This window comes from Danio rerio, chromosome 17 (genome assembly GCF_052040795.2).
Source record: "Danio rerio strain M-AB ecotype USA chromosome 17, GRCz13ab, whole genome shotgun sequence".
NCBI classification, from domain to species: Eukaryota; Metazoa; Chordata; class Actinopteri; order Cypriniformes; family Danionidae; genus Danio; species Danio rerio.
The window spans coordinates 9795001-9814709 of NC_141037.1; the positions used below are offsets into that span (position 1 = coordinate 9795001).

At 37.3% G+C, this 19709-nt stretch overlaps 1 protein-coding gene across 9 annotated transcripts in view; it reads right to left on the reverse strand.

Annotated features, from left to right (window-relative positions):
* The window catches only part of ctbp2a (C-terminal binding protein 2a), a 126996-nt gene extending 107844 nt beyond the window's left edge, over positions 1 to 19152 (reverse strand). For 3 of the 9 annotated variants that reach the window (XM_087289474.1, XM_087289480.1, XM_087289477.1), the window contains exon 1: positions 19020 to 19152. The gene's annotated coding sequence lies outside the window, so the exon portion shown is untranslated. Of the gene's footprint in view, positions 1 to 18821 lie in introns of all 9 variants that reach the window. The other 6 variants (XM_087289475.1, XM_087289481.1, XM_087289478.1 and 3 more) reach the window with 2 other exon arrangements.
* Positions 19153 to 19709: the final 557 nt, after the last annotated feature.

The window sequence follows — 19709 nt, forward strand, 5'->3', positions numbered from 1 at the left end:
TGACTAGTCTTCCAGTTCCTGCTGCTGAAAAACATCCCCACAGCATGATACTGCCACCACCATGCTTCACTGTAGGGATGGTATTAGCCTGGTGATGAGCGGTGCCTGGTTTTCTCCAAACGTAACGCCTGACATTCACTCTAGAAAGTTAAATTTTTAGTCTCATCAGATCAGAAAATTTAGTTTCTTATGGTCTGAGAGTCCTTCAGATGCCTTTTGGCAAATTCCAGGCGGGGAGTGTCTTCTGTCTGGCCACTCTGTCATACAGGTCTGATTGGTGGATTGCTGCACAGATAGTTGTCCTTCTGTAAGGTTCTCCTCTCTCCACAGAAGAACGCTGAAGTTTAGACAGAGTGACCATCGGGTTATTGATTACCTCCCTGACTAAGGCCCTTCTCCCCCGATCACTCAGCTTAGATGGCCGGCCAGCTCTAGGAAGAGTCTGGTGGTTAAACATCTTCCACTTACGTATGATGAAGGCCACTGTGCTCATTGGGACTTTAAGAGCAGCAGAAATGTTTCTGTTACCTTCCCCAGCCTTGTGCCTTAAGACAATCCTGTCTCGGAAGTTTACAGACAATTCCTTTGTCTTCATGATTGGTTTGTGCTGCAGTGTCAACCCTTGGACTTTATATAGACAGGTGTATGCCTTTTCATATCATGTCCAATCAACTGAATTGACCACAGGTGAACTCAATTAAGCTGCTGAAACATCAAGAATGATCAGTGAAAAAAGAATGTAGCTGAGCTCAGTTTAGAGCTTCACGGCAAAGGCTGTCAATACTTCCGCACATGTGATTTTTTTTAGGTTTTTTTATTTGTAATAAATTTGCAACAATTTAAAAACATTTTTTTTCACATGTTTTTTTTTTGTCATCATGGGGTATTGAATGTAGAATTTTGAAAAAAATAAATTAATTTAATCCATTTTGGAATAAAGCTGTGGAAAAAGTGAAGCGCTATGAATACTCTCCGGATGCACTGTATGTCAGCATGTAGTTGTAGATGACATTAACATGTGAATTTGTTCATTTTTCACTATTAAGCTTAACTTGAGCTTAAATTAAATAAATGTAATAAAAAAAACCTGCAAATAAAATGTGAATGTTTTTAAAAAACACTCTTAAACTTTAAATAATAAATAACTTTAATAGTTTTTGCCTATTAGGTTAATATTGGCAAAAGTCTAAATTAAGCAGCTTAACGTTTATTTAATGGTATAGTTCACCCACAAATTAAATATCTGTCATTATTTACTTGTTTCAAACCATTATAATTTTTTTTCTTGTGTTGAACACTAAAGAAGATATATATTTTAAAGAAAGTTAAAAACCTGTAACCATTGACTTCCATGGTATTTGCTTTTCCTATGATGAAAGCCAATGGTTACAGGTTTTCAGCTTTGTTCAAAATATCTTCTTTAACTGTTCAACAGAAGAAAGAAACTCATCTGAAACAACTTGACTAAGTAAATAAAATTTTTTGGGTGAACTATCCCTTTAAGACTTTTGAAACGACAACAAAAAAGCTACATCAACAAAAAATGCTCCTTTCTATTACAAACAGGATCCTCCTCAAGCAACATCAATCTCTCGACCTCACTCCCACATGTCTCTATCTCCAAACGAATCACTTTCTTTCTCAGTCATATCTCTAGCTTTCTTCCTCTCAGCGTAGGACAGAAACCTTCTCATGCACGTCACAAAAATACCACAAAACACAACAAGAATAAGCAAGAAAGGCAGCATTTGTGATGTAACTGCAGAAACGGTGTGTGAAATGCCTCCCTGAAGGCAGTATTGATCTGTTATAGTCGCAGCTATAATGAGTTAAACATTTTGTCCGACCCCTCACAGTTTGAGTATAATAAAGGGGCCCCTTGTCTCTCTGACCCCTTCATAACACACTGAACTCCATGACCCGGCTTTGACTCTCGCTCCTGGAGTCCAACTCTAATAACCTGAAAGCTGAATGAGATTGGAGAAAAAAAAAATGACATTGCGGTATTTTCTTTAATACCTGACCCTGAACCACAAAACCAGCGATGAATTGATGACTGAGTATATTTCTGGCAATAGTCAAAAATACATTATATGGGTCAAAAATGTGTGACTTTGGTTTATTTTATCATTATCATTAGACTATCAAGAGAAGATAATGTTCCATAAAGATGTTTTATATGTTTTCCTACTGTAAATATATCAAAACTCAATTTTTTATCAGTAATATTTATTATATTTGTTCAACTTTAATGGGGATTTTCCTAAAATTTACATTAAAAATGCTAAAAAAAGGTTCGAATAATGAATTTTAGTGACATTTTAAGCACTACTGTAATTTGTGCTGGATTAGCTTGTCGGGTGGTTATCATTACCTCACTTTTTCATGCAACAAATGTACTTCCGGGATTTTTGTCAAAATGCTTATCATACTATTTGCTGTTTACAAAAATGTATGTTTATTTTCAAATGTGCATTAAAACTGTGAGTTATTAAAGTTTTATATATAATGTCATGAAATTAGAATTTTAGAAATATGAAAAAAGTTTAAAAATATTTCAAATGCTAATTTATTATCATCCATCATAAAAATAATTTAAAAAATGATGAATCTGTTAAAACTCGTTTTAAATTAAAACTGCAGCCTATAGGCATATAGCAACTTGGCCAGCCCATTTCCTCAGTCAGAGTTTGTCCATTTAAATAATAAAAGCCTTCTTTTATTGGTTATTCTTCTCTAAGCCTTCTTCTATTGGTAATTTTCACAATTTATGATGGCATACTGTCAAAAATGGAGAGGGGTCTGAATGCAGACCTGGTGCAGTGCAATCTGGGCTGCATCTAATGCTTTTCAAAGGGCTAACCTAATCCCACCCCTAACCCTAACCCTAACCCATCACAGTGACGTCACTAGCTCCATTTGAGTGCATGGTGTCTGATATTGCATCACTGAGTGATGCAATCTCAGCTTGCATCATAAAGGCTGCATCCAGATACTATTGCAAAAATTGGACGAATGAGCTTAGGGGCCAAATTCTGGACTTTGGGCCTGAAATGTATGTGTGTGTGTGTATGTATATATATATATATATATATATATATATATATATATACACATATACATATACATATACATATACACACACACAATGTATTCTGTGTAATGTATATATTGAAGGTGGTCATTTGAGATTATTCTGGAAGGAATAACATTAGGACGCACGTTCTCATCTTGGATGTAAATAGTCTTTTCATTTCTATTAATATTTTCTTTAGATTTTTATGCCTTTTTTCTTTTTATAATTTAACAAAATTTGAGCACTATGTATAGTTAAGGTTCTGTACTGAGATCCAAACATAACTTAAAATATTATTTGACTGAACTCAAGTGAGCTTTAACAATAAACATAAAATAAAGAAAGAAAATGAGCTTTTAGGAGGACAGCTTAATTGCATTATGTTCAATCCACTTAAATTTGCAAAAATAACTAATAAGTTGAACTTAATTTCTTTATGTTGTCCCAACACAAACTGATTGTGGAACCCAGGATTTTTTGTGTAGATTTCAAATAGTTGCACATATGCCAAATATTATTCATATCCTAACAAAGCCTACATCAATGCTTTACTATGCTTTTAGAAGATGCAATCATCTCTATAAGCATTATATAACTCACCGGCCACTTTATTAGGTACACTTTACTAGTACCAGGTTTTGCCTTCAGAACTGCCTTAATCGTTCATGGCATAGATCATTGCAAAGATAAACATAAAGTTACCAAAAAAACGTATAATTTTCATGTGTTTTAAATCCTGTGACTGTGTTTAAAGCATTCAGGCACAGGAAATTAATATTTTTGTATGTTCAAGACAGATTGATTGTGTTTATGCGCAGCATTAAGATTAAACAGTTATTTTTTTAACTATTCAATTTGCCTAATAATAATAATGCATTTTATTTAAAGGCACCTTTCATGACACTCAAGGTCACCGTACAGGACAACTAGAGCAATCAGTTCAAATAAAAACCTCAATAAAAGTCAATAGAAAACAATACAAACTTTACAAATGCAGTCAGGTTAAAGAGAATAAGCTGTTCTAAACAGATGTGTTTGAAGTTTGGATTTAATTTGTGAAAGAGAGTCTAGATTACGGAGATCAGGAGGAAGTGAATTCCGAAGCTGAGGAGCAGAGTGGCTGAAGGACAGGGCCGGAGTGGGACTCTTTTTCAGCCCTGGAGTTTCAAGCCTTAGACCGGCCCACCTCAGTTCACCACTGACTATATTAAAATAAGGTCATTTCCAATTCAGTTTCTAATTACACTATCACGTCTTTTTTTGAGAAAACAGCTGCTTTAGAACTTCAAATGTTCAACAACCCTAACAGTATTATATGTCTGAAAAAAAATTAAATAAAAAATGTTACTTGGACAAGAACTGAACCCGGGTTGGCCGCGTCATAACCTAACGTGCTAACCACTGTACCACAACAGCTGTACATTGAATGGTGACTCATCTAGTTATATCATCATTAACCTGCAGGCTGTACCTTGCTCACGAGGCTACGAGAAAATAGATAAAAAGAGCAGAGCTGCGGTAAAATAATGAATAAGGAGGCTGTGTTCAAGTAAATAAATAAATTATTTTTAAAAGGTGTGACTGCTGAGAGCAACAGATTCTGGAGCTAGGGACACCGGCCCTCGCGGCCAAAAACGCACCGGCCCACCGGGAATTCTCCCGGTCCTCCCGATTAGCCAATCCGGGCCTGCTAAAGGATCTGCTCCCATGGTGGCAAGACGGACAGAGGGAACAGTGAGGTGAATGGAAGAAGAAGACCTGAGTGTTTGAGAAGGTGTGGCGATATGAACAAGATTAGCAAGGTATGGAGGAGCAAGATTTTGGATGGTGAGAAGAAGTATTTTACAATTAATTCGGAAAAAGATGGGAAACAAGTGAAGCTGTTGTAGAATGGGTGTGATGTGACAGACAGTGGGAGTTTTTGTGATAATGCGGGCTGCAGCGTTTTGTACCAGTTGTAATTTATGAAGAGTTTTTTTTAGGGAGGCCGAACAGAAGAGAATCACAGTAATCTAAACGGGATGTGACTACACTATGAACAAGAATGGCAGCTGAATGAGGTGTGAGGGAAGGACGTAAACGATTTATATTTCTAAGGTGAAAATAAGCGGACCGGGTGAAATTATTAACATGTTCAGTGAATGAAAGGGTGCTGTCGAAGATGATCTCCGACTCTTAACCTGAAGGGAGGGGTGATGACAGAATCATCTGTGGGAATAGAAAAGCTATGTGATTTGTTTAAAATGGATCGTGTACCTATAAGTAGAAGTTCAGTTTTATTGTCATTTACTATCAGGAAGTTTGAGGTGAACCAGGATGCAAAGCAGTAAGTAAGGGATGAGGGTGGGAGTTTGAGGTTGGGTTTGGTTGATAGGCAGAGCTGGGTGTCATCTGCGAAGCAATGAAAATAGATTTGGCGTACCTGAATATTGTTAAACTCCCAGAAATACCATAAAGCCTTTATTCCATTTGTAACTTTGCTTTACTGCATTTATAATTGCTTGTGATTATGTTCATTAGATTTTATGCAGATGCACTCTACTGCAAAACCATTCTATTATCATCCAAAGTCGCCCTAAAGAGTTCAAAATATACTCATTATCTCAATATGAATCCCAGAAAAATAAAATATCACAATGTCAGTTTTTTCCAATATCGTGCAGCCCTAGTTGGAACCGAGCAGCCCTAAATAATGGATTCTGAAGGAAAGACTTGCTCTGCATGTCATCTCCGCATAATGATAAAGGCCAAAAGATTAATAGTCAAAATCAATCAGCAATACAGAGACACTTTGCCCAGTTTCTTCTCATCTGATCTCTAACTGAAGGGACATCTGCTGAAACGGGAGAGGGCGAGGGGTTATTGTGCTCTTATCTGTCGCAGATAGCCTGTGGCCACACGTAAATAAGGTCCATGAGAACCATTCGGTGAAGCTCAGTTGCACAATATATTGAAGATCTTATCAGCAGCGGTAGCGTTTCTCAAACGTTCAACACTGGCCTGATTGAATCAGTATCGGAAACAGCAATGGGAATCTATTGGTACCACACAGTTGTATTTAAATCAATATTTGGGGTCTTGAATAGGGATGCCACAAAACTCTGCTCAATACATATATGAATATTGCGGTTTTGCATTAAAATGTATTATTCGTTAATTTTCCTTTGGCTTAGTCCCTTTATTCACCACCGTGGAATGAAGCGCCAACTTATCCAGAAAATGTTTTACACAGTGACCCCCAGTATAGGGAAACATCCATACACACTCATTCATACACATACACTACAGCCAATTAAGTTTATTTAATTCACCTATAGCACATGTCTTTGGCCTGTGGGAGAAATCTGAGAACCCGAAGGAAACCCACGTGACCTCCACACAGAAATGGCAACTGATCCAGCTGGGGACTGGAACCAGCGACCTTCTTGCTGTAAGGCGACAGTGCTAACCATTGAGCCACCATGACACCCTAAAATGTATTATATAAATGAGATTACATATATAATGTCAATTTAAAGGGATACTTCACCCAAAACTGAACATTTCCTCACCCTTTACTTCCTCAAATAACTAACAAAAGTAAGAGAAACAAGATATGCTGAAGAATGTTGGAAAAAGCAGGCATTAGCTATGTTTTCATCCAAAAATGCGGATAAACTTTATGCGCAAAACTGGATTATCGCATAAAAGTTGTGCGAATGAAGCATCGTTTCCATCCAACGAGTCAAAGCGAACAAAATCGCCACTTCCTGATTAACTGGCGCCAAATATCAACAGTAAAAACTGCATTTGCTGTAGTAGAAGCTGCATCAAGCTTTTCTAAATGAATGCGCCTCAGAAGGCAATCCTGACAAGCAGTGAGCGCAGTGGCGTTTGAAGGTGTCAGACGCGGAGCAAAGGCGCTCTTGATTCTGGAGGTCATTAATAATATTATAACACTAATACTGAAATGGTAAGGCGTTTTATAATGACCAAAACAACATTTCAGATGTTTTATAATGTGCTCAGCCTGACGTTTTGTCCATTCACACACATTTTAAGCATCACATGATCTCTTTTAACAAAATCACATGACCTTTTTTAATGCGCATGCTGGAGTTTGTGCGGTAAAAGTGTTTCCATCGCAGTTTATGCGCATCTTTTCTTATCGAATAAAAAGTTTATCCTACCCAGTAAGGCACATACGTTTTTTATGCGCATTTTCAAAATTTATGCGCATCATATCGTTTCCATCAACTGTTTTTTTATGCGCATTTGCAAAATGCGCATAAAATAGGTGGATGGAAACATAGCTATTGACATCCATAGCATGAACAAAAAAAAAGTATAGAAGTCAATAGCAGTTTTTCCGAACTTTCTTCAGAGTATCTTACTTTGTGTTAAACAGAAGACAGAAACATATAGATGTAAATGGTGAGTAAATGATGACAGAATTTTCATTTTTGGGTGAACTGTTTCCTTAAGTTCTACATCTGCACTTGTCAGAATTCGCAAACTCATACTACACCCTAGAAGTATGTACTTTTTTGTGAAGGAAAATTATATAGTTTTGAGTGTGTAACGGAAGAGTATGCAAGCTTTGAGACATGCAACTTCCTCGTTAACAGATCGTTATGTTGCTTGGTTATGTGCCCTGTCAATCATCTCGACACATCATCCACATTTCTTTCATAATTAATTACCTTCCTTATTGGAGAAGCAGCAGCAGCATGATCATTGCATTCACGCAAGTCATAAAGTCGAATTCAATAAACAACAGTCAACTTTAGTCACAATACAGATCGTAGATACACATTTCAGTGAACCCGCGAATTGCACGTGCCCCAAACACGTGCAGTGAACCACTAGGCATGGATCAACCATAAACTTGCATACAACCATATCAACATGGCTAAAAACTACCAAACGTTTAATACGTTTAATAATACGTTTAATTTTCACAGGGCCAAATAAATAAAACAAAAATAAACAACTAGCATACCTTTCCAGAGCAACGTATCCGTCATCAAGACGATCACATGGATGTCTTCTCTTGTTCTACTGCTACTAATGATCAATGATACTAACGAATCAGTAGCATGTAGGTTTGGGTCGATAGATGATGCCATCGTGATTTGGTTATGGGTAAAACAAACACCATGCGGGTCAGAAACTGTAGGCTACAAATAATTAATGAATAATAAATTATTCATGAATAATTAGTTCACCGACACCTATGACCATGCCGTCAATGTCCATCGCGATGTTTCACATTAGACATCGTATGATGCCAAATTGGTCGACAACCTGGGGACTGTACACAGTCTAGGGGAGACCTGGGCATTTTGCGGCTCACTTGACTTCTTTGATCGGCCCGTGTGAAGTATTTATTTAATTAAAATTCAACCGCAAACAAGGCTTTGCAATGCGAATTTCTGATATTTATGTACAAGGACTTTCACTTATAGTGTCTTTTTCAATCTCAGTTTCGTTACTTCAAATGGCGATGTGCAGGTTCAGCAGGCACTGAAAAGAACTGGAACATTTCAGAGTGCCGTGAGCGAACCACGAGTCACATAACAGAAACCAATCAGGCAGCTTCACACTTTGTATGGAATTACACAGTAATAAAGGTAAACTAATTACCTCTAGGGTTGCACGATACTATAAATCGATTCGATACAAATCGATACTGAAATTTTAAAAACGTCCATTTCTAGCTAACATTTCAGCGCATTCTTAAACTCTTATTGACATCTTAACATCTTTAACAATGGCATGAATTCCCATCGTGGTCACGTGCTCAACAGAAATGACTATGATTGGCCGTGAGGGTCATCAGTTCACTGAACTCACCGCTGTTTATTGAGTGTGACCATAGATAAAGGGACACTGGAGCGTTTTAAAGGCCGTGATTCCTCAGCGTATTGCTCGTATGTCAGCTTGTAGACAAACCAGCTGATTGGTTATTAGCGCTCCTGGGAATATGTTTTTTTTTTTTATAAATATTTCTTAAATGATGTTTAACAGAGCAAGGAATTTTAACAGTATTTCCTATAATATTTTTCTTCTAGGCTTATTTGTTTTATTTTATCTAGAATAAAAGAAGTTTTAAATATTTTAAAACCCATTTTAAGGTCTATAATATTAACCCCCTTAAGCAATATATTTTTTGATTGTCTGCAGAAGAAACTACTGTTATACAATGAACTGCTTAATTACCCGTATTAAGCCTTTGAATTGCACTTTAATCTGAATGCTTGTATTTAGAAAAATATCTAGAAAAAATTATGTACTGTCATCAGAGCAAAGATAAAACAAATCAGTAATCAGAAATGATATATAAAAACTATTATGTTCAAAAATAAGTAAAAAAAAAAAAAACTTCTTTCCATTAAACAGAAATTGGGCAGGAAAGGGTTGCTTATATTTAGGAGGGCTAATAATTCTGACTTCAATGTATACATACAGTTATTTTCCTCCCTGCAAAGAAAAAAAAAATACAATAGAATAAAAATATGAAACAAACTGTGCTTGAAGCATCTTCACTGTAAGAATAAAACTTTAGCTACAAAAATCCTTCAGTCAAGAGCAGAGGGATTTTCTCGTTTTGTTTGATTAATGATAAAAACAACATTGCGCGCTGTCTCTTTAATGGTTTCTCTTTCACGTGTCTTTTGATCCTCAACTCGTTTATTACACAAATGAGGGTTATTATGAATAATCACTAAACACTGCGTTTTGACACCTATTTGACCATTAAAGCGCTCAAATTAAGATGACTTTAGATGTCTGCGCCTCGTCCGTTTCGCGAGGTGTGCGCGGTCAGCGGAGGTGTGCGATGCGGCGCCAGGCGCAAGTATAACTCCAGCTTCAGAGTGCGAATGAGACCGAATGCTGACCTGCCGCATGCTTCTGGCTGTGTGCACTTGCCGCACACACATAAGCACGCGGTCTTTCGCGCTTTTAGGAGCAACAGCTGGAAAGGGGGCGGTATATGATGCAATAATCGTTTATCTCGATTAATGCTTTTTCATAATCGTTTGAAGCCAAAATCGAAAACGGATTTTCGTTTAATTGCACAACCCTATATTGTGATGCTGGTCTTTAAAATAATTGTGTAAAAACGATTCGTTTTTTTAATGTTCATTGAATAGTTTTACAGAATTCATAGTTTTACCTCTAAAACCGCAGTCTAATGTGGCACCTTGAAAAAATTAATTGCCTACCCCTGCTCTAGGGACAGCAGAGACTTTTTACATCGTGTAAAAGGTGCATAATAGGTCCCCTTTAATATTATTTAGCACACACTATAAAACCAGCCATGTTAAATCAGCCGAACTCCCTTTTGTGTGGGTAAATCTAATCCTGCAGGGGTAGACTTGGATTCTACACTACGGATTACCACCCTTGCCAAGCACACGGAGGGTCTCATGTCTGTCTACGAGACAACAGGAAGCAAAGCCTGTAGCACTTCCTCTACAAGCAACTCTGGCAGCAGAAAGAGATCATTTATGACCAGGAGCATCACTCACAGCAAACACACACACACACACTCACACACACACACACACACACACGCACGGCTCCTTTATTCAGCACTACTCCTCAAAGTCTCTTCATAAACTTGCTCTTTAATAGAAAAGAAGGAAATCCAGTGAATTGAATGAATCTTTTCTTTGAGACGTTTGAGCCTGAATCTCATCACACGCTGATTGACAGCCAGATGCGTCCCTGAGATCCACACAAGCGGTGAAAGAAATAATACAAAAAAAGGTTGAATTCTGCAGCTCTAGGTCGATGCTATGTTTCAATTTCATACCAATTACCTTCCTATCAGGCGCCGTCAGACATCCTTTCATTCTTCTGACTGTTGAGAAATCACACCGATACTATACGCCATGCAGAACAGGCCACGTTGGTGTGTGTTAAACAAGCTATTAAACTGAGGAGAAATCATTAATATTCATGCTCTCTTGGAAGCACTCAAGTAAGCGTCGGTCTTTAAAATTCACAAGCGCTTGCTCCTAAAAACAAACACATTTCACTTTTGTGCTCCGCTCACGGAGGAATGTCAACATTCACATGCTCGACATCAACACACACACACGAGTGTAAAAAGAGCTGCGCTGAATTCTGTTCATTGTGTTTTCATCGCCTCTGGGAAACAACACATGCTCACATGTTAAAGACACTAAACTGAAGGCAGAAACACACACTTGGCATGTATTAAGCAATACAATTCTTCAGGCAATGAATGACGCGCATATGGAAAATATGAATTAAACATGATTCAGGGCAAAACTGCACAATATATTACTTCAGCATATTACAACGTGATCGTGTTGAGCTTCGTCTGGATTATAATTTATCATTTGCATTGGTTCTTGAGATATGTATGAGGGTTTTAAAATCATTAAGGCATGAGAAACGGTACCGCTTGTAACTTTAATAACTAATAAATGTATAGAATTATTTATAAAACAAAGACTACGCAGCATTATTTTATATTATTCAATTACTGTACCCGAATGACTCCTTGAAAAAAACAATAAAACAGTTTATTTCATTTGTGAATTTTTTTAGCAGTGCGATATCGCTGTATATCAGCACTGGTGGGGGGCGTTAGTTGGCTCGAGGCTGCAGACTGAGTCCCTTAGTGTACCACTAGTGATGATATACAGCCATATCGCACTGCTACGAGTGTGATCATTGCACTTATACATAGGGATGGCTGACGTGAAACTGACGTTTCGACAGTGTCGAGATCCTGAAGCGCAAGTGTTTCGAAACACTGCACCCAAGCATGATCCGAAAAACCCTAGTCACATGACTAAAGTGTTTTGAAACACCTGGGGCCTCATGTACGAAGACTTGCGTGGAAATAATACTAAAACATTGCGTACGCACAAAGCTGTAAATGTGCGTACGCAGAAAAAATTCAGATGTATGAAACACTGCGTACGCCGAATCCCACGCATATTCTTTTGTACATCCGAATGAACGTGAAACTGAGCGCAACATGCACGAGCGCAAAACCCCTCCCTACCTCCTCCCCAGTATGAATATGCTAATGACTCTACTTTGGCAAAACCCAACGAAAAAGCAACGGCAAAAGCAAGCAAAAAGAGAAACTTTGAACAGAATGTGAATTGGAGGTGCTGCTTTCAGAGGTAGACCGGAGAAAAGCGGTGTTATTTGCAAGTTTGTTCTCCGGAATTAACAACAAAAGAAAAAAAAATAGAGTGGGAGAGTTTAGCTGATGCGGTTAACACAGATGGGTCTGAACATCGCACTGAGTGCATTAAAAAAGAAATAGTGTGATTTATAGGTGTAAAATGTTGCAGTACCCATAAAAGTCTCAGTGGCGCAGCTCGTAAGATGCATGTCAACATGTTTTGACGCGTTCGAGCATGAACTCGGTTCGAATCCAGCGTCTGATGAACTCTTTTTTTTTTTTTCCCCGCTACATATCAGATTTTGCCAACTATTTATCACGAGAAAGACAAGTAGGAATCATTAATAAGTTTGTGCATCATATTTTATTTGCACATTTATTGAATGGAAATGTTTCTGATTCACGCATGCAAATTCATCTTCAGATAGTGTCTTTATAGCAATGTGTGTGCAGTAGATAGCTCAGATTACATTGGGAAAACAGGCAACCGCTGCAAATTGTGCTTTAATGTTTAGCTGGTCAACTGTTTGGTAATGAAAACCTTATATACCTGCTAGATGAACCCTCATACAGCTGCCATTGCAAGGCTCAGACACGTTGTAGAGAGGAATTGAACACAACTGCCTCTAGGAGTCGCCAATGGAAATAAAACAGACACGCACAAAAAATGTGCGTACGCCAGCCAGAAAGCTGGCGTGGAGTTGCGCACATTCCCACGTTCAGTTCATTGATAGTAAATCCTAACGTGAGCGATTCTGAGCGTGAAACCTGGCGTACACAAAGTTTTTGTGCGTACGCAGCGTTGATACATGAGGCCCCAGGTCATGTGAATCAATCTGCATGTAACTGCCAGGGTCAGAACAAATTACTCTCTCATGTGGACTGTACGTGAGCACGTGGTTAATTTGCTTCCAATGACTTTTGGATTTGAATCCCGACTTGCACAAATACTCCAAAATCATGGTTTTATGTATTTTAATCATGTTTCTGTTTTATGGTGTAGCCTAAATAGAACACAACTGCGGATACACCATCAATATAGCATCATTTTTGTAACACTTCGAAACAATAATAAATATTTTTACAGTATTGTGATGGTTGGGTTTGGGTAGACGTTAATGAAATACAATAAATGGGAAATTTAATAAATATTATAAATAATTATTGATAACTTCTTGCCACAACTGTGTCTGATCTAGCAAAAACCCTGTTTTAAGACCAAAACAAGACATTTATTCACAAAGTGTTTATTCGGATGTCAGACCAATGTTGAAACAACACGATACAAGAACCAAGCATTACCAACTGGCATTAAAGCATTTCAAAATAGCTGTATCAGCCTGGATTTGAACCCACTATCCCCGCATGGAAGTCGGAAACCCTAACCGCTCCACTAAATCTCTTGAAGCTGCACATCTACAAAGTGGGCTTTAATACCTCAATTTGCTAAAATGTAGCTGAAGCTGTTTCAGTGAAATACAGAAAAAATGACCACTAGGTGTCACCGAAGAGTGGGGTTTCGAAACGTTACAAAGCTGACACATTTGCTTCGATTGTTTCAGTGTTTCATGAAGCCTTGCTTTGCCCATCACTACTTATACAACAGTTTGACGGCATAATAGAGTATATAAAAAAGAAAATCATTCATTCACATCTGCAGCTGATGTCAGAACAGCAGAAACCATTGCTACTACACAAACATCAGAGCTAGTATTGATTCTCTGAAGTGATGGCAAAACACATTTTAAGATTATAAAGCTGAACGGCATGAAATGCCATCAGTCTATAGAGATTTCCCAGTGTTTTTGTTACAATAGGGATATCACAATAATTAAAATATAAAATCTGACATTGCGATATTTTTTTTTCCCGTGATATATATTGCGATATGAATATACTTTCACCAGATGATTTGAATAGCTCTATTTGGAAAGATTTCGTTCATTTAAATCGACTGTTTTGATCAAGTTTATGCAAGGCATCTGCATAAATTCTAATAAATTACAAGCAGAATAAATAAGCAAACAGTGCTTTATATTTGGTTTTCAAGTACAGAAATTGAAAAATCAAACGTAAAACAGCACAGTCATCATTGTATAAAAAACAATTGAAATTATATCTTCTAATCTTTAATAAATAATCTAGTCCTGCTATGTGACTATTGCGGATACACACATTGCGATAATGATGCTCAAACAATACACTGTTCAGCCCTAATTTTGACTCATTTGTACTGATATCTTTTAGCAGCTCTGTTACATAAACATGTCTTGTTGTTTTATGACACAATAAATGAGATATATGGAGTTATATATGAAAGTATATTGTTAGCAAACAGGTCAATCTGATTTCATACTTCAGCCATAATATTGTGTCTGCTTACAGGATGTTTACTAACCACATCTATTACCTAACAGCAATAAGATTACTGCCATATGGACATCACTTTAACACACGCACCTTTGACAGATCACAGATTACTTCCTGATTCGAACACTTAGACAAGCATTTTCATATTATATAGACCAAATTAAGGTACGTTCACACCATCAGTCCATCAACCAAACCATTTATATAGATGCTGTGAAAGCTTCACACAACTTGACGATCAGATTAAACTAATCGGTCAAATAATAAACATTCAATTCATTTGCTAAGAGTATATTTCAGGCACCCATCACAGAAAAAAAGTGGGGAAAATAAGTGAACACGTTATAATTTTTCTCAGAAAACATATTTCTAAAGGTGCTGCTGACTTAAGAATTTCCCCTGATGTTGGTAACAACCAAAGAAATCCATATATGCAAAGAAAACAAATCAAATTAGTTGACAAATGAAGTAATGTGTATGTGTAATAACAGGAAATGACACAAGAAAAAAAGTATTGAACACATGAAGAAAGGCAGTGAAAGCCCAGACAGCAGCTGAAGTCTCTCAGTAGTTCTTCAGCAACCCTCTGCTCTTCAGCATTGTAAATAAATATCAGCTGCTCCAGCCTAACATCTACATTAGCAGAATGATGAAGATGACACCAGGGTGGACATTTCAGCAAGACAACGATCCAAAAAACACAGCCAAGGAAACTCTCAAATGCTTTCAGAGAAAGAAAAACAAGCTGTATAATGGCCCAGCCAATCACCTGACCTGAATCCAATAGAGAATACAAAATAAAGATCAGATTTGACACACTAGACCCACAGAACCATCAAGATTTTTACTCACACCTGAGCAATGCATGAGACTTCATTCTCTAAATAAGAGGCGTCTTTAGGCTGCCGTCACCAAACAAGCCTTCTATATACAGTATTGAATAATTCTTGTTTGTATTGTTTGGGTTTTTAACAAAATCTGGTTTAATTCCATGTCAACAGCTCCTTAAGAAATATTATTCCCAGGAAAAAAAAACATGACATGTTCAATACTTATTTTCCCCAATGTAAATTGTATTCACTCACAGTAAATTTACTTGAATTTTAAATGTAATAGTGTAATAAAGCCATATGTATGCTATGCGAGGAGGAGATGGTATAATTTAATTGGTAATTCTTGGTGATTGGACAGTGTTTTGCCATATTTTGTAATAATTGATCTTTGCTCTTTGAGGTTTTAATGTTAAAGTGTTTTTAAAGCGTCTCTCGCTCTCTCTTTACTCGCTCACTCTTGCCCTGAAGCGCTCACACATCACGCACTGAATCATAGCGCACATGGCAGCATTTGAAGCAGGAAGACATTTATTAGAGTCAGACAGGAAAATGCAAAGGGCTTCTTTAATATTTATGGCATCCTGTTGGTCAGGTGTGTCGAGGCAATGTGTGAGTTCATTCATATGTCGCTCAGGAGGACACAGATGTACTTTGGATCAGTGATTCTCGAGTGGGTTTACATTGGATATCAAGTGGCGAGTCAGTGTTATTGTACAGACCTTTCCTTAAAGGGATAGTTCACCCAAAAATGACAACTTCTATCATTTGAGAGATTTCAGCTGATGTCTAAGCTTTCACTGCCTTTCTACACCTTCCTTTCTTCATGCGTTCAATACTTTGCGTCACTTCATTTTATTACACATAACTAAATTTGTAATTAGATTTATTTTCATTGCATATATGGATTTCTTTGGTTGTTTTCTGAGAAAAATGGTGACATGTTCAATACCAATTTTCCCTGCTGTATATTCCATTGATATAATTTATATTACATTCTGATTTCAAATATGGTATTATTTAACATCACTAATTAAATAATACAATCCCCTCTTCACATAGCATGCATAAATCTTCATTCATGCATTATTTAAATTTAAAATTCAACTGTTTCCTGTGAGGGGATACAACTTTTATACCACTTTTGAAATCACCTTCAAAAGCCATTCTACAAGCTTTCCAAATTGATCGTTTAGCTTTACCAACAACAAACATTTGCTAAAGTACACCTCTCCCTATGTTCTTAAGAATATGTACGTCCACTCATAAATAAAAATGTACTTTATTTTAAACAGAAAATCATTCACTTAAAACAATTCTTTAAATAAAATACATTTCATCATGATCAACAAAATATTTACCTATCCATATACACTTAAAATAACAAAAATGGAGCGGGATGAAGTGCAAGCTATTAAAAATAAACCCAAGTTTCCAAGTATCGCTTCTAATAAAGCAAACTGTACCAATCTGGGACATTCAGTCATTCTCCTTTAGCTTAATCCCTCATTTATTAGGGAATGAACCACCATTCCAGCATATGTTTTACACAGCGGATGCCTTTCAAGCTGCAACCCAGTACTGGGAAACACCCAAACACACTTATTTACACTCGTACACTTCAGCCAGTTAAGCTCTTTGAACTCTGGGGAAACCCGGAGCACCCAGAAACCCACGCCAAAACGGGGAGAACAAGCAAACTTCACACGGAAACGCCAAATGGCCCAGCCAGGACTCAAACCAGCGACCTTGCTGTGAGATGACAGTGCTAACCACTGAGTCACCATGCCGCCCTGGGACATTCAATAAAAACACAATGGGGAGAGCAAGAAAGAGAGATTTAATATTACTTATTAATTATTTTTTACTACTATTTACTGCGTTTCCTATAAGTACTATGTTAACTATTTATGTAAACTTTATAACATCTTTGTAACATCTGTCATCCCAATAAAATTAATCATTGAACTGACTGAATTGAGAGAGAGAGAGAGAGAGAGAGAGAGAGAGAGAGAGAGAGAGAGAGAGAGAGAGAGAGAGAGAGAGAGAGAGAGAGAGAATTCTCAGCGGAGAATGTAATGGGCATGTTAGAAATCAAGGTCTCGGGTCGTCAAACCCAAACATGCATCCTACTGAGAATACAAAACTGCTTAGGAGTAACACCATGAATTATTTACACACGCTCTGCATCCTATTAGAAAGGATCATGTTAGACTTGATAGTTTGTAGAGTTAAGCTTGTAAAAGTAACCTATAGGTTTTTCCTTCGGGCATCGGCGCCTCCTTGAAAGGGCCCTTGACAAAGCCCTTAGAAACAGCAGATGTCCTGGTAGAGAACATCTGTACACACCCCCTCTGCTCCACACAGACAAAGGGGCATCTCCTGAACACTAACACATTGAGGTAAAGTTGGATTTATATTCTCAAATTCGGACTTTCTCCTTAATAATATAAATTAAGAAAAGTATTTATGCTAATTCTAAATAGTGAGATTATTTTAGTGGCTAATGACTATCAAACATTGTTGGAGTCGATTAAATAGTGCTAATATTGTAAATGTTGTAAGTCATACACTGTAAACAAATTCATGTTGTCAAAACACAAGTGGATTAAGTTAACAGACTTAAGTAGTTTGAACATAAAACAACTAAGTTGTCCACATAAAACTCAAGAATTGTGTTGTTTCAACTTATTTTCACATTTGTAGTTTGAACAAGCAGCACAATCAAGTTTTTGAGTGTACTTACATGCCATGAATATTCAAAGTAGCATGGTAAACAATATAGGGACCGTGTCACAAGTTGTCACCGTTCACAAATGAACGAATGTGCGAATACAAACCAACTTTACCTCAATCACAAACACACACGACTATTCAGTAGTCTTAAAAAAAGTAAGGAACCCTCAAGTAAACACTACAAATCTGTAAAAGTGTGTGTGTAGCAAGTTGAGTAACATGACTAAACTTTTAACTCCAACAAAATATGAGTCGTCGATACCTTTTTATAGTTAACTATTACCTAAAAAATAAACGCTACCTTTTAATGTTGAGTCTAAATGTGTATTTCCACATACACTGACTGCCATGTGCTAATGCAGCCAGTAAAGATTGCACACATCGGTGTTCTTATTGTTTACAGGTCATCAGAAGAATAGAATGTATTCTTTCGACGTAGCCAAAGATCAAAGAGCCAAACGTATCATCATCCATTTGCAACTATTTGAGCCGCTGAGTGGCTCAAGATGTCCTCGGATATAAGAAACACTGAGAGAAAAGCCCACCCATCCCCTCCATGTCGCAGGCGAATAAACACACACATGGACGGACACACCGCGCAGCACCAGCCGCGGCTCCTTAAACAAACAACCGGCGAGTTTTTACATCTTACCTGGGGTAAACGTCTACGTATGTACACAGATATCGGCTCCGTATATCCTTTAAGAATCAATCCGCTTCTCAAACGCGCGTAAAAGCGTTCATGATTAATGACTCACCTTTTAAAAAACGCTACAAAACTTAATCCAGCGTGTCCCAAAACTGAATATCTGATTATGATGTTTGGCTTTAGGTGATTGAAATAACTTACAGATGTGGCTCAGTTCTGGTTCTGAGCGACTGGAGGTGGTTTACTGGGTTTTAAAAAAAAAAATAAATAAAAGAGGAGGTGATTCGAGGACTATGGTGCACTACGTTTCATCTTTTCCCCAGTTGCAAGGATTGAGATGTCTCTGTTTTCCTTTTCTTTTTTCTCTATCTTTTTTTTTGAAAGAGGCGGGGCTTTAGATTGTGCTGGCCAATGGCGGAGTGGGAAGCGCGATGCCACGCCTACATCTAGTGCATTTGCACTGGTCAGTTTGACCACGGCAGGCCTGCAGACCACTAGCCTTGATCGCTATCTCACAGTAGTCAACCTTCCCTTTTATTTGACCCCTAGTGTTCATTTTTAGTCTTCTGTGAGAGCACATTTTTCTGTCTGTCATCATTTTAGGCCGTCAAACAATTTGATTCCATTTGATTTCAGTGCAGTCTACTGAACACTATAGTAATTTGAAGTGAATAGCTACAGTGTTTTTAAACCACACTAAAGTAAATATTATAGCACTTTTTTCTGCTGTCATTCTACATCAAACAATTAGATTTAATTTTAATTCAATGCAACCAAAAATAAATGTATGAAAGGTAAAATACTAGAGCACATTTTTCTGTTTGTCATCATTTCAGGCTATATTCGATTTAATTTGAATTCAGTGGAATCTGATTTACATATTTAAACTGT